Here is a 22,983-nt window from a genome sequence, read left to right on the forward strand (position 1 = left end):
TTCAGAGGAAGAAGCCGAATCTCAGACAGACTGTATCATTTGTGAAAAGTGATGTAGCTAATGAGTGCCAAAGCCCAGATTGGAAGAGAAAACGTCCAGCTCCGCAGTATGTCTTCTTGTCTCTGAACTGTAACGTAGTACATCAGAACATGGGCAGAGAACTGGAGGGTGCACGGGAAGCACGCTTGAAGTTGTGGGTGTGTATGTGAGTGGGTGTTTGAGGACACACTTTGAAGTGGGAGTCATAGCTTGTTGTAGGCTTTAAGAATGTGTATGTTAAGCATACGTAATTACTTTATAGAGTTGAACAGAAAATAAAATCATGACAAAGATGCCACAATGTATATGCAGTTGATTTTGTTTCATTATATATTTCATTTTTCAAATTCTGGAACTTTTAGAGCAGTTATATATAGGACATTTAGGTATTGAGTTTCTTTATTTTGTAGTAGAAGAAAAGAGGCAAGCCACCCTCTCAGCCAATATTAATCCATTGCATAGACTAGTGTAAAATAAATGTCAAAATGGGTAAATGGGACTCCTTTTTGTCCACAAAAGGAAATTATTTGGTCCACAGTGTTTAAAAAAGGTTGAGGTTTGTCCCTCTAGTTAGATTTCACTCATCCAGATTGTTAAGCCTAATCCGGAGGGACCCAAAACATTGAAGACACAAACAAAGTCCGTAGATTACACACCAAAGCTTTATTGTCTAGCGTGGCCAAGTGGTGGCAACTCCAACAGTGGTCTGAGGGAGCACACGCGCCGGCCCTTTGTTCTATTTAGTTTTTATAGTTTTGTAAGTGGGAAGTACAGAAGCAAAAATTGTAATTAGGAGCCCCTTGCCACTATTGGTTATAGTCATATGTCCTTTAACATGATAGGACCACGTTCAATTTGCAAGCCATACATTATTTTGGAGAAAACAAAATTTACAATTCAACACAATGGCAGAAAGATATCTTTTTACATATTAAAAGGCATTCCCATATTATCTAGTGTTCATCTGCTATCTCTCTGTCTAGAGTCACATGTGTTAACTACATGCATTTACATAGGAGAGGTAGTTTCCGTGGGGACAAATACCCGCAAATGGTTCATTGCTATAAGAAAAGGTTTATTTTGGCTTTTCTCTCCCTACACCTGGCTAGCCATTCACCCCTTTCCCTACAGGTGTGGTGGAATGTCTGGGAATCCATGTTTTCCTCCCCTTTGCATTTACAATACAATGCCAAGGACCATCCTGGTTATGCCAATCACACAGTACAGAGACTATTCTCACAATTTCTCTGCACACCTTAACCCAAATTAATAAAATGTTCTCCAAGCCTCTTAAAATATTAATATTAATTCTGTAGTTTTTGGTGCCTTACAACACCTGTGGGTGAAGTGGCTCAGTGGCTCCTCACAGATGTCATCCAGGCCCCAGGTGACATGGTCAAGTGGAATTACATTTAAAAGAATTGTGAATTTTTAAAGAAAATATTTTATTTTGTTGATTGGAGAGAAAGAGAGAGAGAGAGAGAGAGAGAGGGAAACATCAGTTTGTTGTTCCACCCAGATATGCATTCAGTGGTTGGTTGATTCTTGCATGTGCCCTGACTGAGGGTCAGACCCACCACCGTGGCACATCAGGATGGCACTTTAACCAAGTGAGCCACCCAGCCAGGCCTTGAGTTGTTTCTTTACCTTACTAGCTTGTATATGATGTTATTACGCACTATTATAGGAAAAGTCATTCCTAAGACTATTACAAAGATGCAAACCATGCTATGATACATATAATCAATTGAAACTGGCCATAGACATTACTGATTATTGTTGAATCTAATGCACTGAAATTAATAAACCTTTGAAATAGGTTTTATACGGTGAGGCTTCAAAATGTATATACAGACTCAAAATATACTTAAAATATGAACATTTTAGAGTATTTTCAGTCTTCCCACCATATGAACGGCATGGATTTTGGCAAATGGATAAAACATTTATATATTCTTTGGAGATATTAGAACACTGTATGTAATACTAGAACCAGAGATTAATCCAAACAATATTTGCATTTGGCAGCCAAACATTTTATGAGAGGACTAGGTATTTTATTAGTAAGCCATCTTTTAGATATTCACATAAACCACAGTGCAGTAGTGCTCTTCAATAATTAAGTTAAACTTGGTCCCATGGAAATAAAGAGCATTATTTGTGTATTATATATAAACTAGTGAATGTAAATGTAAATATAAGCTTCGAATTTTAGATTTGTGAACAATCTTATTTTGCATACAACTTCTCTGTGATGCAAATCTCCCCACAAATCAAGCTATCACCTAATATTTGTTGAGCACGTGCTAGACATTATCCTAAGGATTTGAAGCATAAAAATATATAATAACTTGAAATGTATTCATGGTAGGGCAAATACTTTATACTTATGGTTAATGGCACACCGTGAGGAGGAATGCACTGTTTTTATCCGCCTTCTACTATGTAGTTTGTGGCAGACCATGGATTCAGACCTAATTCAACCCTGACACGTTCACTGTCACCCACTTTGCTATTCCTTCCAGCTTAAGTGTAAACATTTAAACTGAAAACCTGGAAAGTAGAAAAAGATACATCTCTAAGCTTGTTTTACATACCTAAAAAGCTTAAGGAAATGAATGTATAGATTTCTGAAGTCTGATTTAAGAAAACTAGTTTGTTAGTCAAGTTAAAAAAGAAGCTATTGGTATATTGTATATATTTACATCTTGATGTAGGGCATTGAGTGCATTTCAGAAATAAAAGTTTCTGTGTTCAATGTGATAATATTTGTTCTTTTGTGTTAACTTATTTTGAAACAGTTGGCAGTTACATTTTGATTAGGAATTTTGATCAGTTTCAGATGTTTTTGTTTTATGCTGGCTTTAGATTTAAAAAATTCTGTGATTGTAAAATAGACATGTCTACCTTGAATTACGTCTTTGAAAGCAGGTTTTTTGGTGGGTTTTTCTTTTTTCTGTTTAGAATTTTCACTAGCAGGAGAAAAATATCATTCAGAAACTCTTGCAGATAGAAAAAAGATATAGATACAGCTGTAAGAATTGTGGGAAGATGGAGGCTACATTATTTTTGTAAATACAGTGCATTAGTTTCCTATTACTGCTATTACAAATTACCATAAACTTAGTATCCTAAAGCAGCTCAGATTTATCTTACAATTTTGGAGGCCAGCAGCATGAAATAGGTCTTAAAGGGTTAAAATCAGTGTGCGTACAGGCTGCATCTTTCTGGAGGCTGCAGAGAGAATGTACTGCCTTGCTTTTTGCAGCTTCTGGAGGCCACCAGCATTCTTTCGCTCGTGGCCTCTTTTACCACCTTCAAAGCCAGGATAGTAGTATCTCCAAATCTTCTCTGACAGTGCTGCCTGTTATAAGAAACCTTGTGATCTCATGGGATTCCTCTGTTTGAAGAGAATCTAGGATAGTCCTTATATCTCAAGATCTTTAGTCACATCTGCAAAAGCTTCTTTTGCTATGTACGATAACAGTAACTAATTTTAGGGATTAGAATGTGGACATCTTTGGGGGAGGGCATTATTCTGTTTATTGCATCCAGAGTCTATACTAAAGAGACTAAAATGATTGTGTTTATATCCAGACATGCCATTATAATTCTAATCCCATGGGTATAGAAGCTCTAATAAAGTAATTTAAAATTAGCTGTGAGAAAACTCACCTGCAGAATGATCCACTGCATGACCTTTTAGTGGCTCATTTCCTCACTTTCACTATGTAAATTATACCCAACAAAGAGAGTGCCTGGTAATCAGCTTTTAGAGATTACTGCATTTGAAAAAAAAGACTCATTTAATCAGTTTCACTCACAAAAAAAATTTTTTTTCTCTTTCATTTAAACAAAGATTAGAGAATCCAAATCATTCCATTTTCATTTTAGCACTGGTTCTCCCCAAGTTTATCTTTGTGGGTAAAACAAAAATGTTAATACATTTTTGTTTTACCCACATTTTGTTAATACATTTTTGTTATCCTAATAAGGAAAGATTAGACCGGGGAACAAAAGTTTTGTTGCATCCACAAAAACACTTGTTCTTTCCTAACTCGAGCGTGCTGATCTCAAATCTGACATTAGTTTTTCTCTGTAAGCTACAGTTTTTTTGCAATTCAAGATTTTAGGTTTTCATTTTATTGTAAAATTTTCAACATTTAGTTTACATAATGAAGTAGAATGTCTTCTTGGGCATCATCTTTGTGAAAATGTAATAATTTATATAATGCAGTAAGTACACTAATACACTAAAAGATATGATTGCATCAGAATTTGTCTATAATTTTGAAATAGAACATAATAAAACACTTATTTTAATCATAAAATATGCACAAAACTTATTTAAATTCTATTCAGGCAAAAATTTGCGTTTGTAGCTCTTGCGTTTGTGTACTTGTTGAGAACAATCTCATTTGATGCTCCAGCAGTAGTCTGCTTATCACTAATAGCTCCAAGATTTTCGGGAAACTTATCAAGGTGACTGTTCAGGAAGTGAATCTTAATGCTCATGTTACATCCAATGTTGCGGAAAGCCAACAGCATCCTTTGAACCAGAAGTTCATAGTTTTCTGCTTTTTTGTTGCCAAGGAAGTTCTTTGTAACTGCCACAAAAGACTGCCATGCTGCTTTCTCCTCCTTATTCATCTTCCTGGCAAATTCTTCATCTCGAATTTGAGGTCTATCGAATACACCTGCTTTTATCTTCTCGAAAGACAAGGCAGGAAAAGCAGAAATAATATGTTGAAAGCATTCACTTTCTCTATTCAAAGCCTGAACAAACTGCTTTATTAAGCCAAGTTTGATGTGAAGTGGGGGAAAATGATCCTGTCTCGATTAACTACAGGTTCATTTACAATATTTTGCATCCCTACTTCCAGAACTTCACGTTTCAGCCACTCCTTCTGTGTCCACTGTTTCTCCCGAGCTCTGCTGTCCCACAAACACAGAAAGCAAGGATACTTCATGAAACCTCTCTGTTGTCCTAGCAGGAAATTTACCATTTTAAGATCCACACAAATGATCCAGTTATGCTCCTCATACTTTCAGTAAGTCGAGGACAATTTTTATGTCATCATAATTTCACAGATGAGTTGAATAACCAAGTGGAACTGCTGCATAAACATTACCATTGTGTAGGAGAACACATTTCAGACTCCATTTAGAGCTGTCAAGAAATAGCCGCCATGGCCCTGGCCGGTTGGCTGAGCGGTAGAGCGTTGGCCTGGCGTGCGGGGGGGGGGGGGGCCGGTTCGATTCCCGGCCAGGGCACATAGGAGAAGCGCCCATTTGCTTCTCCACCCCCCCCCCCCTTCCTCTCTGTCTCTCTCTTCCCCTCCCGCAGCCAAGGCTCCATTGGAGCAAAGATGGCCCGGGCGCTGGGGACGGCTCCTTGGCCTCTTCCCCAGGCACTAGAGTGGCTCTGGTCGCGGCAGAGCGACGCCCCGGAGGGGCAGAGCGTCGCCCCCTGGTGGGCAGACCGTCGTCCCTGGTGGACGTGCCAGGTGGATCCCGGTCGGGCGCATGTGGAAGTCTGTCTGACTGTCTCTCCCCGTTTCCAGCTTCAGAAAAATACAAAAAACAAAAAACAAAACAAAACAAAAGAAATAGCTGCCATTCTGTTGGACTGTAAGTGGTAACACCTAGCTGGCTGAGAAGACTACTGATATCATGACAGTAAACAAAGTATGTCTTCGGGAAAAAAAGTCCACTAAAATTTGTTCGTGCTTCCTGAAATGGGTTACTTTAGCTGACCGGTGAAGTACATTCTTTTCTTGAAGCCTGGAGGCTAATAACTCAGCTACTTTCTTTGATAGGCCCAAATCTCTTTCTAAGTCATTCAATTCTAGATGGCTAAACTGCTGAGAGGTTAATGACTGCTTGGCATCAGAAGAAGACCCTTCAGATTCTACAACCATTTCCTCATGCATCTTATCAAAATACACTTGATCACCATGTTCACTTTCTTCGTCCATTGAAAATTGGAACCAGGAGTGTCTCAGAGTGTGGGATAGGTCGTATTGCTGAAGGAATATTAGGATATGTGATCATATGCCGTTTTCCCTGCCGATGCCCTTTGTATGGATCAGACAGAAATAACAGTCACTGCTGTGGTTCTTAGGTTCACGTCAAATCATAGGAATACCAAAAGGCATTCCTTTGCGTTTTCCTTTTGTCCAGTCACAAAGCATTTCCTCACAACTATGACACACAATATGAGGAGCCCAATTCTTGTCTTGATCGCCAAGGGGAACTTGAAAATAGGCAATATATGCATGTGTCACAAATGATGAAATATTGCACCTTTGACGTTGAAGTGTGTAACAGCCACATATATAACAGAAGGTGTCAAGACTATTCTTACATTTAAGCCTACTCAAAGAAATAATGGTTCAATCTTAAAACAAAATAAGAGGGTGTTTTTATCAGATAATAATTTTTTACATTTAAAAACATCTACAACTATCATATTTAAAAGTGATGTTTGTAAAACATTAATTGCCTTGTGGTTATATTCAATTCAAGAGTTATTGCCCTTTAACTCCAATTTAAAAACCAATGTATGCCATTAACTGTAACAAAAAGAAATTAAAATTGCATAAAAACTAGAGCATGCACCAAAAAACGGATTTCAGATTTGGAATCAGCAAATGTAGAGATATATAGAAACAGTTCTATAACCTCATGTAACAGAAAATGAAAAAATAATTGTTCCCCAGTGTTATCATTGTGTGAAGAAGCTATCAGTTAAATCGTTACTTCTTAATGTTTTTATTTAAACAACAGAGCTTTCAAAGAAAAATTAAGGACATCCATCAGTATGTTACCAGTTAGTACCTGTTTGCTTTCTCATATTTTGAATGGCTATTGATAAAATGGTGCAAGGTTTTATTTTAATAACTATGATTTTATTTTGTTGTATATTAAACTACTTTAAAGAGATGAATATTGCAGAATTATTGGGAAGAAATTGACATTTCACATTTACATCATTAGCCTCCCTATAACTTAGAGAAATCAGTGATTTGCATATTCATTTCTAAAAATGATGAATGCTTGTGATTTCCACATCATTTTTATGATGATCGACAAGAAGTACCAAAGATGCTAAAACAGTCTGTTCATTAAATATCATTCTAACGTTTGATAGACATTGCATTAAAATGGTATAATGTAGTACTTTAAAATTTCTTCCCCATTATTTTTGTTTTATGAACAGAATTTAAAATAAAGGAACATTGGCCCTGGCTGGGTAGCTCAGTTGCTTAGAGTATTATCTACAGTACACTAGGTTGTGGGCTCAATCCCCAGTCGGGCACATGCAAGAATAAACCAGTGAATGTATAAATAAGTGGAAGAACAAGTCAGTGTTTCTCTCTCTCCCTTCCTCTCTCTCTCTCTAAAAATCAATAGATTAAAAAAATTTAAATAAAGGAACATATACAGAATTCACTATATATTTGGTTACTCCTTTAAGAGTATTATATGCTTTCTCATCAGCAAAGGAAAGGAATATAGTCATTGTTCTTCATCTGAATAACAATAATGATAATAGTGAAAGCTTGCATAGTACATACTGTTTGCCAGGAAATATTCCAAATGCTTTAATATGTACACACATACACTCATCGTTATCCTTGTTTTATGTATGAGGAAATGAGATAAAGACAGGTTTAGTTAAAGTTTTAAAACTAATAATAGCTGACTGAGTTTGAACTCAGTCAGTCTGTCTTGAGTTTGAACTCATAACGAAGTAAGTAAAAATTATTAAGCAGTAATATGAATATGCAAATAATTATCCCCAATAGAAGTCTTATGGAGAGGTTAAACTTACAAAGTTATTTTAGTTAACAGAGTTTGGAGTATGGAAATTACAATGTTTATGATATAGTGTAGTAGATATTTTGTATTGTGGCATTGAGGGCTCTAAGACTTCTACATGATGTGAGTTTAGGATCACCACTTTTTTGGGGAAGGATATTGTTGGGCAAATGAGTTGTAAAATCTGTATTATCTGTTTTTTTCTCACTCTTATTGTTAAAGATGGCCACTGCACACCTGGGACTGTTGATTACCTTCTTGCTTGGGAAGGGGCTTGGTTATGCTAATGTGTGCTGGAGGAGAAGCTTTCGCACCAAAAGGTTTTAAAAAGTGGAGCGAGGAGGTCATTTTAGGAGAGAGAGACTACTTTTTTCTTTTTTTTTTCCTGGAACATTGTCTAAGTCTATATAAAGGTTTGTCTCATGGAGGAGAGAGTACCCGAATAGGTTAGACTTTGTTAGTATAGCAAGCTCAAATTGTGTCAGACAGTTTTGCATCTGCCACAGAGTGTTGCTTGCAAGAGAGACTACTTTTTTATAGAGGAGGAGTCCATTTTGTTGCAGGGCAGGGAGGGCACGTGGAGGAGCAGCCAAAAGGGCGGAGTGCTGAAGGAGAAGCCAGTTTGTGCAGGAGAAGGAGATGGGGAGCAGAGGTGAATAAGACTGGTGAGGGCCTTTGATTCTAGGAAAAAACCAGAAAGAGTGGGTTTTGGTGCCCTGTGTGTTTTTTACTTGTTGGCTGGCACGAGTCTAGAATAAAGGAAAATGGACCACCAGTTCTTGGCTCTGTTGCTTCCTTACTGTCTGTCCGGATTAAATGCAAACCTGCGATGGCCAGGTGGCTATGATTGTGGCTGCGGCAGCTGGTCATACAGATATGAAGCTATGTGTGCCTGGCAGTGTGTGTGAGGTTGAGGATAGTTGATTTCTTTCCTCAGACAAATGTGGGTGGAGAGAAAGTGGGAGCTAACGCTTTTTCCGAGCCCTCCTTTGGAATGGCTGCTGAATGTAGGTTCTTATCTATTTTTCATCTATTGGAAAGTTGTAGTTTTGACCTCATTTTCTTGCCTTAAAATGCATACATGTTTATTTAATACACACAGCTCTACTGTGCTTATTATGTACCAGGCCTTTTTTGAAGTGCCTTTGAGAATGTTGATTCATTTAATTCTTAAAATCAGTGAGAGAAGTACCACAGTAACCCCCATTTTACTGGTGAGGGTGTCTGAGTAGGGAGAAATTAGCAACTCCCCAAGGTCACTGAGATAATAAACAGCAAACCCAACATTTGAACCTGGGCATTCTGTCTCCAGAGTCCATTCTCTCTGTTCATAAACAAAGTAGTCCAGATCTGTGAGAATAAGTTCCTGCTGGGAGAGGAGCCCGTGCCCTCTTGATTTTTGTCCAGGTCACACTTTTTCCTGCTTTCCTGTCACAGTTGGAATGAGGTGGCTAAACTTATGACCTTTACCACCGCTCTGTAGCCCTTGTCTTCTAGCTTGTTCTCAGCTACACATTGTACTGATTGTTTTCTCTCTTCTCTCTCCCCTCTGGTCTTTTTCCTCTCCTCTCCTTATAAGTTGGATAGACAAATGGACTGGTAAATAAACTTAAATATTTCTGAGATGGCATTTTGTGTGCTGTTACCTTAGAACCTTAGCTAACATTGTTACATGGTAATAAAGTCTTATGTCAAAAGCTTTCTAATTCATTCATATCAGTTTGTAGGGTCATCACAGTGTTCAGCCTACATGGTATTGCAAGAGGTTTAAATCTTAATGATGACAAATAAAAACTTGTCAGAGGATAGCCCCTGCTTATCAATCTTTCACTGATCTCTGACTGACTGAGGTCTGGGCCTTTGAACTCTCAGTCTGCATTTAGCTCTGTTCAGTTTTGATATTACTTTCCTCTGGAATTTCTCTCTCACTTCACTTTTTCTCTAATACATGGCCCCTCATTTTATATATATATATATACTATTAGACTGCCTTCCATAGTCATGTTTGCATTTAGAATCAAGGAAGTATAAATATTAATGCATCTTTAGAAGCAGCATTGAATCAGGGATTTCAAACCCGCAGACTTATCAGAGTTGATACTATAGTATAAGTAAAGAAATAATTGATCATTTTCTGGAATCAGACTTGAATGCACTTGGTGATGGGACATGTTTTATTCTTTAGACCAGGTAGTAATTATCTGTATCATCAATTAGATAGACTGTGGACTTCTTGGCTTGACTACAAGTATTTCCAAATTGGACATACTTAATTTGCATTGAATGTATACATATGTATTGGTGCATACATATAGTTGTAATTTTAGTTGAATGAAAACAGAAAAATTGAATGCTTGCTATGTTTCATTCCCCAGGAATAATAAGATGAGTATTTCTTGGCATTAGCAGCTACTCGGGTAAAGAGAGACCAAAAAGTAAATATCATAATTACAAACTTGTTTATTTGAGAAATAATGTGATATGTACTTTGTTGATGGAGAATATACTGTATCTGTACTTGTAAACCAGAGAGGTGGTGCTCCCGCCTCGGGTGGGTGTGTGCTGTGTTCTTACGTGTGCGAGCAATGGAGGAAATGCACAAGGGGCTTGATGACAGCACAAGGCAAGAGGACTTCTTAGAAGAAATGATGTTTGAGCAAGTCTTTATACAAGCTTCAGTAGTGTTGAGCAGAGAGAGTGTATGCCGGCAGAGGGACCGGCATGTGTAATAAGTCAGCCTGCGAGGACTGTAAGTGGGAGGACTGCTGCAGGGGAGGGAGTGGGTAAGAAAGCAGGAAAGAAGAACAGAAGATAGACGGGCCTTTGTGATGGCGCGCTTTATATGACATCTCCAAATTGATGTTGTTATTCTGGGAGGATATAAGAAGCCCTTCCCAGATATCTAGCAAGTAAAATGACAGTTTTGCCCAAACCCTATAACAGCCACAGCAACATAAAGGGCAGCTATATGGGAGGAAGACTGTTAGGTTATTACCAGAGGCCAGGAGGACAGGGATTTATTGACCTAAACCTGGTAAGAAGTAATGAGGACATGGGTTGACATATCTGTGTCAGTGTTAAATTAGGAAGGACATATTGCAGAGGCAATGACAGAGCTTGTAGGAGGTAAAAACTGGATGTTTGTGGTGAGAGAGTAGAAGTGATTCTCAGGTGCTTCGCTTGTGAGGATTTCATTTCTCAAGGAGTGGGAATAGAGGAGTCAGTTAATTTGGGAGTCAGAGCTGGGTAGATGTCTGAGATTGTCGAGGCAGAGTGTGTCTGCTGAGAAGAAAGGTCACATGGAATCTTAAGGAGCACTGACAGTTTAAGGGGTTGGTAATGATGAGGACGTCCTTGAATGACATTGAGAAGCAGCAGCCAGATGGTAGGAGTCAAACCGGAAAGGCATAAAAAAAATACAGCAGTATGCAGTGTGAAATATCATAAAAGTTTTAAAAAGAAGAATAAAGAGAACTGAAATTTTTATTCAAAATTGAAGAGGTTAGGGGTGACCCTGATGAGGAGATCGGTACAGTTGAGTAGAATTCAACTTTGCAGTGGTTTGGGGTGAAAACACAAAGGTGACTGGAGGCTGTAACTGTAAAAGGATATCAGTAGGAGATTTTGCTGTTGTGTGAACACTATAGAGTGCACTTGCACAAACCTGAGTGGTACAGCCTGTTACACATTTGGGATACGTGGTATAGACTATCCCTCCTAGATGACAAACCTGTACAGCATGTTGCTGTACTGAATACTGTAGGCAGTTGTCACACAATGGCCAATATTTATGTATGTAAAAATACAAAAGGTGTAGAGTAAAAGTACCGTATAAAAGATGAATGGAGCTTGCAGGACTGGAAGTGGCTCTGAGTGAGTCAGTGAGAGAGTGCTGAGTGAGTGTGAAACCCCAGACATTCCTGTACACCACTGTAGACTTCATAAGCTCTGTACACATAGGCTACACCAAATTTATAACACACGAGATTAAATCAAACACAGGAGAGGGTGATGCAGTCAAGAGACATGGTAAACACAAGACAAACGAGGCTGCAACCTGTGTAACATGGTTTTACAAAATTGTCATGATGGCTGGAAACGGGGAGGCAGTCAGACAGACTCCCGCATGCACCCGACCGGGATCCACCCGGCATGCCCACCAGGGGGTGATGCTCTGCCCATCTGGGGTGTTGCTTTATTGCAACCAGAGCCACTCTAGCGCCTGGGGCAGAGGCCAAGGAGCCATCCCCAGCACCCTGGCCATCTTTTGCTCCAACGGAGCCTTGGCTGCGGGAGGGGAAGAGAAAGACAGAGAGGAAGGAGAGGGAGAGGGGTGGAGAAGCAGATGGGCGCCTCTCCTATGTGCCCTGGCCAGGAATCGAACCTGGGACTCCCGCATGCCAGGCCGACGCTCTACCACTGAGCCAACTGGCCAGGGCCCTCTGGCGACATTTTAATGTCTGAATCCATTATGTCAAGAAGTCAAGACACAGCATTCCAGGCTGAGGTAACCCTGAAGTGCCCAGATCCTGATGTCAATTGTCTCTAGTATGTGCAAGGAATACCAAGGAATTTCACAAAGTGGGAAAAGTAGTAGAAGGTAAGACCAGAGAGTTAACTAGGTGCCAGTCATGCAAGCATTAAAGGTTATTATGTAAATGTATTAAGTGTCCATTTATTATGTAAATGCATGGCCCTGGCCAGTTGGCTCAGTGGAAGAGTATCAGCCCAGTGTGTAGATGTCCTGGGTTCGATTTCTGGTCAGGGCACATAGGAGAAGTGCCCATCTGCTTCTCCACTCATTCCCCTCTCTTCTCTCTTCTCTCTCTCTCTCTCTCTCTCTCTCCTTTTCTCCTCCACACCTGCAGCCAGAGCTCAATTACAAGTAAGTTGGCCCCAGGTGCTGAGGATGGCTCCATGCCCTTGCCTCAGGCACTAAAAAATGGCTCTGGTTGCAACAGAGCAAGGGCCCCAGATGGGCAGAGCATCGCCCCCTGGTGGGCTTGCTGGGTGGATCCCAGGTGTGATGCATGCGGGATCTGCCTCCCCTCCTCCCACTGAATAAAAATAAAAAAATAAAAAAATAAATAAAGCCTTAAGTACCTAATAAAGAACATTGAATATATTGGAATATATTCTGACTGAATGTGGTAGGGATCCTAGGGTCTGAAGAGAGATGTAAGACCATTTGTCTTAGGTCTAAAAAGGATCACTCTGGTTGCTGAGTGTGAAATAGACCGGGAAAGATGAACTTGGCTGACGGGGGCCCATTAGAAAGCATTTGCCATAGCTAAGGAGAAATATGGTGTGGTTTGGACTGGAATAGGAGATGGTGAGAAGATTCATGATTCTGTTTTCTATTTTGACAGTATAGGTGAATAGGATTGGTTATTGGTCTGGTTGTGGGTGTGAGAAAAAAGAATGGAGACCAGGCTCACCTAGGCAATGTTAGCCTGAGTGATTGCATAGAATTGGGCTGAATAAATCTGAGGGTGAGATTGTTTGGGTGATCCGCGATCCCTACTCTTTTATCTAGCACTGGGGATGCAGGAGCCAAAGAGCCTCTCCCATGTAGCCCTCTGATGAATGTTTGCCTTAGACTCCATTCCATCTTCAGGGGAGTGCAGAGAGAGTTTTCTTTATGGTGCTGAGAATCACGTTAGCTATACTTTTTGTTGCTAAAGTTCTCATATCCCAGTTATAGCCAGCTTCCTAATGAGTCCTCTCTGCCCCTCACTCCAATTGCTCATATTAAACATATTTTGAATGATTTCATCTGCAAAATGGATTTCACTTTGACATTCATAAATTCTGTATCTGTATACACGTCCATACACAGAGGCATTTTGCAGGTGTGCACAGATTTCCTGGCACTGTTTTCTTCACTACTGAGTATTTCTGTCCTGGGATGTCAGGGACTTCATCTAAATTCTTTGTGTTAGGCATCATTAGGCCAGCTTCTTTAACTGCATTGTAGCTATGAGGACTGTAATCACATGTTCACAGCCTGGCAGGATTTGATTGAGAATGATGATGACAAAAGAGACAGTAAGCAAAAGAATCAGATTGTGTCATTTCATCTCTTTGGGTAACCACAGAGACACTTAATCTGAGCATGTTGCTCTTTGCCTTGCCAAAGGCAGTGTAGAAACAGGGCTATACAATTAGCCTATTTCATTCAGGAAGAACAATGAAATGAGACAGCTAGCATTTAAGATTATATACACATATATACACACAAACACATATATACATACATATATATGTGTGTGTGTGTATATATATGTGTGTGTGAGAAGCAGTCAGGGAACAACTAAAGAGCTGCAACTATGTATTGATGCTTCTCATCTCTCTCCCTTCCTGTCTGTCTGTCTCAGTCTCTAAATAAGTAAACAAACTAGTTATTTTAGGTTACTGGCTATATTATTTCAGAGGGGCTAAACCATCCAAAAGAGGTAATTTTCTTTCAAAATATCTGGTATTTCTTTCAAATTCCTTTTATTGACAATATGCCATTGAGTTATTTTAAATAATGTACTGCCACAATTTAAATAATTTATTCATAAAATTAAAATTCTGTATACCAAATTTTAAACTATGGGTATCTTAACCATAGACAAAACCAGCATCTTGCAGTGGATAGAGTTAGAAGTCTGGATCCATTCTACTTGAATTTGAGTCCTGTTTGTAATCCTAGCTAGCTAGGTGATCTTGGGCAAGTCATTTAACTCTCTCCTGGAAGTCCTCACTTAATGTCGTTAAAACTGAGACTTTAAGAGAAAAAAGGTAAAATGAAACCAATTTTACGGTAGGCTAATTAATGATTGGCCTATGGTAAAAGAGTTAAGTTTCTACGGCTTTTTTTTGTCACAAACTCATGACCGTCCCTGGCTGGTTAGCTCAGTTCGTTAGAGCATTGCCCCAGTGTACCCAAGTTGTGGGTTTGATCCCCAGTCAGGGCACAATCAATGAATCAACCAGTGATAGAATGAATAAGTGGAATGACAAATCAGTGTTTTTCTCTCTCTTCTTCCTCTAAAAATCAATTAAAAAAAAGAAACCATCAGCAAACTTCTAAAAGTGGAAACCAATTCTCATATTAAACGTTGATATAAGTATGAGCTATACATACATTTAGGAGAGATTAGTAGAAACAAGAAAGATTATTTTTCAACCCACTTATTCCAGCTTAGGTTTGCAGGTGGCCCAAACCTATCCTGGCAGCTCAGGGCTCAAGGTGAGAACTCACCCTGGACAGGACGCTCTTCCATCACAGGGCACTCACACTCTCACTCAGACTGGGATGATGTGGACGTGCAGTTCACTTCCTGTGCACAGCTCTGGGATGTGGGAGGAAACTGGAATACCTAGAGAACCCACAGAGATGTGGGGAGAACATGCAGCTCACACAGAGTTGACATCTGCTGGGAACTCTTCTTTTATTACAAAGAAGAACATGAAATGAAGTTGTTACTGGAGGGCCTGCATTCTACATGTTCAGTATATAGGTTTGTTTTACCAGACTCTGTTTACTTACATATAAAATGTGGATGCCATACCACATTTACATAAATTTTCATAAAGTTGTTTTATAAATTGAAATGAAAAATATGTGCAGCACCTATGATGCTTGGCACGTTGTGAGTACGTAAACTTTAAAAAATTATTTGAAGTTGGGTCGACACATGCGTGCATTCATTTATTAATGTTTGTTTCTGGACATTAGATATCTTCAATTGGTATAGCTGTCTCTAGCCACAGAACAATTTGATTAGATTTTGCTCTGATGATTGATACAAACCCAGAAACCCACCAAAGCTGTCTCAGTGAAATCAGATGAGACTACATTGTAGTTTCATACATTGTTTTCCAGCTATGCTTATAAGTTGTTGCCTAATGTTCTGTTATCTTTTTGCTTAAATTCAAGTTATACCATTAAAAGTACACTTTTGTTTTAGGATTTTTTTTGTGTCTGGGGAAACAAAGTACTTGAGTATGTTAAAACATCACATGTAGTAGTAAGATACCATGTCATTTATTGCAAGTGTTATTCCCTCAGCAGCTTTTTGGAAAATGTTCCTATTTTTCCTGCTTACTCTTACTTGCTTAGTGAGAATTTTAAAGTAGGCAACTTTCTGAATGTAGATTTGTTAGAGCCTGTATTTTTGTCAGTAGGTTTAGTGTTGGCCCTTTATTCCCTTATATTACATTTTGTGTCCATTCTTACTTTTTTTTTTAAATGTGACAGGTAGGAGGCAGAGAGACAGACTATTGCATGTGCCAGACTGGCATCCACTCGGCAGGCCATCTACTAGGCAATGCTCTGCCTGTCTGAGCCGCTGCTCCATTGCTTGGTAACTGAGCTATTTTAGTGTGTGAAGTAAGGCCATGGAGCCATCCTCAGCTCCTGGGGCCAACTTAGCTCGAACTATTCAAACTATTTGAGCCGTGGATGCAGGAGGGGAAGAGAGAGAGAGTGAGAGAGAAGGGAAGGGGTGGAGAAGCAGATAGTCATTTCTCCTGTGTGCCCTGACCAGGAATCAAACCTGGGACATCCACAGATGCTTTGCCACTAAGCCAACCAGCCAGGGCCTGTTCTTACTTTTTTAAAATTAATTAATACCTTTCTATGGTATTCTTGGATAGTTCCCATACTGCATTGGATGAAACCTACGCTCTGGAAGGTAATGAAAGACATGGCTATTTTTCCAGCAGAAAATCAGTACTTATGGGCATTTTTGTTTCTGAAAGTTTGAGTTGCAGGGTTAAAAAAATGAACACTTTTGACTTCAGGGAGCATTGGATTTTGGGAGTCGTTTTTCTGTGATGATAGATTTAAGCTAATGACCACAGTGTTCTCTAGGATATGTTTGTTATTGTAGAAAGGCATCAAAATAGATATACTATGTAAGGGATAGTGGCAACTCATGACATTTAGCCTGTTGAGGTTATTTTTTATAAATTAAATTTATGTGTCCTTGAGAAACTGTTTTTTGCATAAGTATATACCTGCTTTTAAAAACTATTGCTTTTTGTAATCCATCTGTTCTGTGTTAGATACTGGACCAGGTCATATAAAATTTAGGTGAGAAGAAATTGATTATATTTCATTGAATTCTGTTATATGTCTCATTTGTTCTATCTAAAATTTATAATGGTGGTATTAATCCCATTTTTAAATTAAATTTATCAGAGTGACATTGGTTAATAAGATTATATAGGTTTCAAACATACAATTCTGTGATACATCATCTGTAGATTGCATTGTGTGTCTGCTACCCACAAAGTCCAATCTCCTTCTGTCACTGTATATTCCCTTTACTATTCCCCTCCTCCTTTCTGTCTGACAACCACCATACTGTTGTCTGTGTCTGTAAGGTTTTGTTTGTTTGTCTTGTTTGTTGCTATGATTTCACATGTGAGTAAAATCATATGGTTCTTAACTTTTTCTGTCTGATTTATTTTGCTTAGCATGATATTCTCAATATTCCACCTAAATATTCATTGTCGCAAATGACAGTATTTTATTTTTTCTTATGGCTGAGTGGTATTCCATTGTATATATGTACCACATCATCTTTATCCAATTGTCTGGCGAAGGACACTTTGGTTGTCTACCTGTCTTGGCCACCATGATAAATTTTATGCTGTTTCCTAATAGGAAGTCCTAGAATAAAGCAGATAAGAAATAAGTGACCTGCCTGACCAGGTGATGGCACAGTGGATAGAGCATCAACCTGGGACACAGAAGACCCAGGTTTGAAACCCCGAGGTCACTGGCTTGAGTGCAATTTCATCTGGCTTGACCGTGGAGACCCAGCTTGAGTGAAGGGTCACTGGCTTGAGCGTGGGAATATAGGCATGACCCCATGGTTGCTGACTTGAGCCCAAAGGTTGCTGGCTTGAGTAGGGGTCACTCACTCTGTTGGAGCCCCCTGGTCAAGGCACGTATCAGAAAGCAATCAGTGAACAACTAAGGTGCCGCAACAAAGAATTTAAGCTTCTTATCTCTCTCCGTTCCTGCCTGTCTGTCTCTCTCTGTCTAAAAAAATAAGTGACCTTTATTTTAGGACATTTTATTAGAAAAATAGCATAGAATTTATCTCTTTTTGTGTACGTTGTAATACTTTAAGAAAACATTTGTATAAATCCTGGCTGTTATATAAGTTGAGTGATAATTATACTAATATTTGTGTGTTACTTACTGTGTGTCTGTTACTATTTTAAGTGCTCTTCATTTCTACACACATTTAATGCTCACAACCACTCTATTGGGTAGGCATATCATCACCCATTATGATAATAATCCAGATGAGCAATTTGAGGCACAGAGCTGTTAAGTAACTTACTCAGGATCACATGGTTTAGCTCTTCATTAGAGCTGTGACATGGTTTCAGAATCTGTCCTTAAATTCCGTTTTCTCTCATATTAATGGCCTCTTTTGAAAAGCATTCAATTAAAAGACCTTTATATAATAATGATTGAGATGGAAAACTCTAAGAACAATCTACCCTTTACCTCCTTCCTCCATGTTCTTCATTTGTCACAGAATCAAAAAAAACAAAAAAAGTTTCCATGCCCTATAAACTGTGGCTGAACAATTGACAAAGTCAGATTGACTGGTACTGACATCAGTCTTTCTAACTTAAGTCTATAGTGTAAACATGAGATTCAGAGACACTTATTTTATTTAACAAAATATAGTTCAAAAATATGGTTTATAAAACCCCCCAAAATGTCTTTTTATACTGGAGACTAGGTTCACAAGCAGTTTCTTTTTTTTCATAACATAAACTTCTAAGACTGATTTTTATATTTGGGGAACTTAAAAAATAGACATATATAACAAGTGCATATTTCACAGAATTTATTGAAAGTGACTTTATACAACTCAAATTATTGCTTAACCATATTCTCATACATTCCTTGATATGAACTTATTCCTTTGAGATAATTAAAAGCAATATATATAAAATACTCTTTTTATTTGATGTTTTAGGCAACATAAAATATTTATGATATAGGCATAATGTTAATCTTATAGGGCTATGTATGATCTGTTGTAATACACTTAACTGCTTTCTCATTTTGAATGTGGTTTCTAGTGTTTTCCCTCTATTTTGAGATGTGCTACAATAAATACCTTGATGTGTTGGTTTTGTTTTCTTTTTTTGAGGATATTTCTCAAAGTGAATTCCCAGAGGGAGGAATATAGGCTCAAACTATACAAACACTTTCCAAATTAAAGTCCAAAAGACATGTAAATTGTTTTATTTTTTATAGGATCCATTCATTGGATATAGTACATGGCGTTCTATTTTTCATCTGAGAAAAGGACAATCTGTTTTTCAAACCTCTCTCTTTCACAGTATTTCAAGATACACAAATTGTTTTTCATTTAAACAATTTTTACACAGTTGACACCAATCTTTAGGATACAAATCTCCCTGAGAATCTTGTAGCCAACCAACAAGATACACTTTTGAGGTGATTTGGCTAAGAAATAGATTTCACTTATATGTGGAATCTAAAGAACAAAATAAATGAACAAACAGACCAGAAAAACTCATGGATTCAGAGAACAGTTTGGTGGTTGCCAGAGGGGAAGGGGGTTGGGGAAGTGGGTGGAAGACATGAAGGGATTAAGTACAGATTGGCAGTTACGTTACAATCTAGTTACGGGCTGTAAAGCACAGCATGGGGAATATAGTGGATAATGTTGTAATAACTATGTAAGGTAGCAGATGGATACTAGACTTAACCAGGGAAATCACTTCACCAGTTATGTAAAAGTCTAACCATGATGCTATACACCTGAAATTGATATAAAATAATATTTAATGTCAACTGTAATTGAAAATGAAAATAAAAATGAAAAGACAGAGGAGTAGATGTAAGCAAAAAAAGATCTGTGTTATATTTAAGATGGATTGCAAACAAAAATTTGTGGTGTCATTATAGCAGGATCAGTAGACTTCTGCAGTTTTGACAAAGCATTTGTAGTAAGGAAAGTATAGTTTAGTTCACTGTTGAAATTACTGATTTGCCACCAATATCTTAAAATATATCAGAATTCTTCAAACCAAAATTTTTATTTTTATATGTCTATTTAGTTTTGTCAAAGATGTACCTGTGAAATTATCCTTCATGTTTTCTAAAATGTGCACAACATAAACTAGCATCTCAAATTAAAAATAAATTTAATTTTAAAGATTATTCCTGAGTGAGTGGTTAATTTACACTCAGACATTATGACTATCCTACATTCAGGAAGCAGCAGTTTCAGGTGCTTTGAAAAGTATATAAAGCCCATTGAGTTGGAAAGTTTTCTTCCTAATTCTGAAGCCCCTGCTCTTTCATTGAACTAACTGGTGCTATTTATAGGCTCATTTTAGTGTCAGATGTCAGGAATTTAATATCAAATAAAATGGGCAAGGTCCTGACCCTCATTGCACTTCCATATCGTAGGAGATACAGAAAAAGATGAAAGACTTAGTCCTTCCATGTAATGGGGACAGTTACTGGAGCAGATGAGGGCATGGTGAGAGCCCTTAGAATACACATCCAAACCTTTCCAGGATGAGGGAAGGCTCCCAGGAGCATGTGGGCAATACTGTTGATTAACATGTGACAGGCAGTGTGCCAAGCACTGCACAAGCACCGTTTCGTTTAATGTTTACATAGTTCTGTGAGATGACGATTTCTACATCTGCATTTCCAATATGAGCTGAATTAGGTTTACACTAAGAAATGACAGAGTCCTGTTTCAAATGGGCCGGGTCCAAAGCTTGAGCCCCTGCTGTTGCACTGTCACCTGAAAGATGAGTGTTGTCAGTTGGGGAGAGAGTTTGGGGAATGGGGGGAAGAGAAGAGCACTGTAGGCAGATAAGAGATCTAGGGACAAGCTATATAAACTAGGAAAAAGCATAATAAATTCAAGGAACTTTAAGAGGTTTATTATGGAAGTTTCTTTGAATGTGAAGAAGGAAATTCCATGAAAGGAACTAGAAAGGTCCATGAAAGACCTTTTAAACTAAATCAGTAATTTGAAATTTATTCTGAAATCAATATGGAGCCATTACAGGATTTCATTAAAGAACCTGATGTGATCTATTTTGCCTTTTACAATGATTCCCATGACTGCCATATGTGGACTGGAGCTGAGAGAACAAAATTAGAAACAGAGGGAACAGTTAGGAGCAGTAATCTAGGTAATAGTTAATGGTAGCAAGGCTAGAGGAGGAGCAGTGGGGATGATGCCAGGAGGATTTATTTGAAAATGAAGAGGACTTAATGATTGGTTTAATTTTTTTATATGGAGAGACAGGCTTTGGGAATGCAGTTATGTTTCTGATAAGGAGCTGAATCATGACACCCTTCATTGCCATGAGGAACAACGGAAGATAAGAAAGTTTGTGAGTTTATTTTAGACATAGTAAGTCTAGATAGCTTGGAGATATGTGATATACAAGAGGATATAGAAATCCACAGTTCAGAGCGATTAAACCAGAACATTGTATGGTGGGAAAATCATTTGCCCTCCACCCTTCTAGATCCTTGGTGGTGACACTCCTGTAGTAAAAAAAAATAGGTTCACAGGAGAAAAAGAATCGAAGTTTAATAGCATGTATAACTCCTGTATACATGAGTGATACCCAATAAAATTGAATAACTCCCCCCTCCCCCAGTGACTGAAGTCATCACCATAAATACTCTCTTCAGCTAAAGACAAAAGAATTTGAGGATGGGAAGCCAGTTGTAGGAGTTAACCAGGGGAAGCTAAGATTGTTGTGATGCCTTAAGTCATTGCCTTTCCCATTAGTAAGAGTTTTGAGAGACTTAAGAGTCATCCTTCTTTTCCTGGAATAGACAGGAAACACTCTTACAAATAGAGATATCTCCTATAAATGTAAAAGCGTAACTTCTAGTAGGTTTTCAGAGCTTCTCCTGTATCTTCAAAATAACCAGCTCAAGGTAATCCTTATGTCAAAGAGAGATTTTGGGGTGGCAAAATTCTGCTCCTCTTCAGTGTCAAGATTTGTCATTTACTTTCATGATGGTGTTCATATGAGATTCATGTCCATAAGTACACAGAGTGAGAGAGCATCACCCGAGGTAAATCAGCAGGAGAGACAGGGAGCCTGCAAAGTGACTGAAAAGGACCCTGCGGATTATAGAAAGGAAACCCAGAAAACTGAAGTGTTGCAGAAAAGGAAAGATCAATTGAAAAAGAAAAGATTAAAGGTCGAATGCTGGTAAGAGTTGTGAGGTATTGGATTAAAAGTGACATTTGTGATTTTGGTGAGAGGAGCTTTCATTGAGTGTTGGGGTAGAAATCAGACTGAGACATGAAATGGGAGAAAATACTGCCATTTATTATGGATAACTTGGAGAAGTTGTTTGTCTGTGATGGGTATAGATAGAACAGAGTAAATGGATATGTGAGGACAAAGGAAATGTGTTTTCGTTTTGAAAGATAGGAGAAAATTCAGCATTTAAAATTATTAATGGGAATGAGTTGACAAGGAGGGACAGTGGTGAAATGAGGAGATAACACATTCGAGAATGTTTCAGGAAAGCAGTTGGAGGTAGGGGTAAGGGGGAAGGTGGTGTCCTGAACTACTGAGGTGGAAAGAATTAGCACTAGGCGAGCAGGAGGGAGAGAAGGAGAAGGATGGAGGGAAAGGGAGAATGAGAATGGATAATCTCTGCTGCAAATCAAGGAGAAAGTGTAGAAGATATTGTGGACGAAAAAGGGGCCACATAGTGAACTTGACAAACTGACAGGCTCAGGGAGGCCAGTACTGTGGGCCCTGCAGACTCAGAGATAGAAAGTAACCACATAAGATGGTCTGAACATAAAAATTTCTGATTAAAAGTGAGTCATAACAGGTACTCATGTCCTGGCCCAGTATTTTCCTTGACAAAGGTCCATCTACCTTAAGTGAGCTTGTTTGTTGTCTTTTTGTATCCAATATACTGTATTTCCCTATGTATAAGACGTTCCTGTGTATAAAATGCACCTTAATTTTGGGGCCTGAATTTTTTATTTTTTGTATTTTTTGTATTTTTTTGAAGTGAGAAGCGGGGAGGCAGAGAGACAGACTCCTGCATGTGCC

General features: G+C 38.5%; 1 protein-coding gene and 1 non-coding gene across 2 annotated transcripts in view; one reads left to right on the top strand and one right to left on the bottom strand.

The window, feature by feature from the left end:
- MDGA2 (MAM domain containing glycosylphosphatidylinositol anchor 2) overlaps positions 1–22,983 on the top strand; it is a 1,032,651-nt gene that overhangs the window by 19,911 nt on the left and 989,757 nt on the right. The gene's annotated exons all lie outside the window — the stretch shown is intronic.
- On the bottom strand, positions 8,256–8,379 carry LOC136377929 (small nucleolar RNA SNORA28). Its single transcript, XR_010746532.1, has one exon. It is a non-coding gene; the product is annotated as a small nucleolar RNA SNORA28 (small nucleolar RNA).

This window comes from Saccopteryx leptura, chromosome 6, assembly GCF_036850995.1.
Source record: "Saccopteryx leptura isolate mSacLep1 chromosome 6, mSacLep1_pri_phased_curated, whole genome shotgun sequence".
Lineage (NCBI taxonomy): Eukaryota > Metazoa > Chordata > Mammalia > Chiroptera > Emballonuridae > Saccopteryx > Saccopteryx leptura.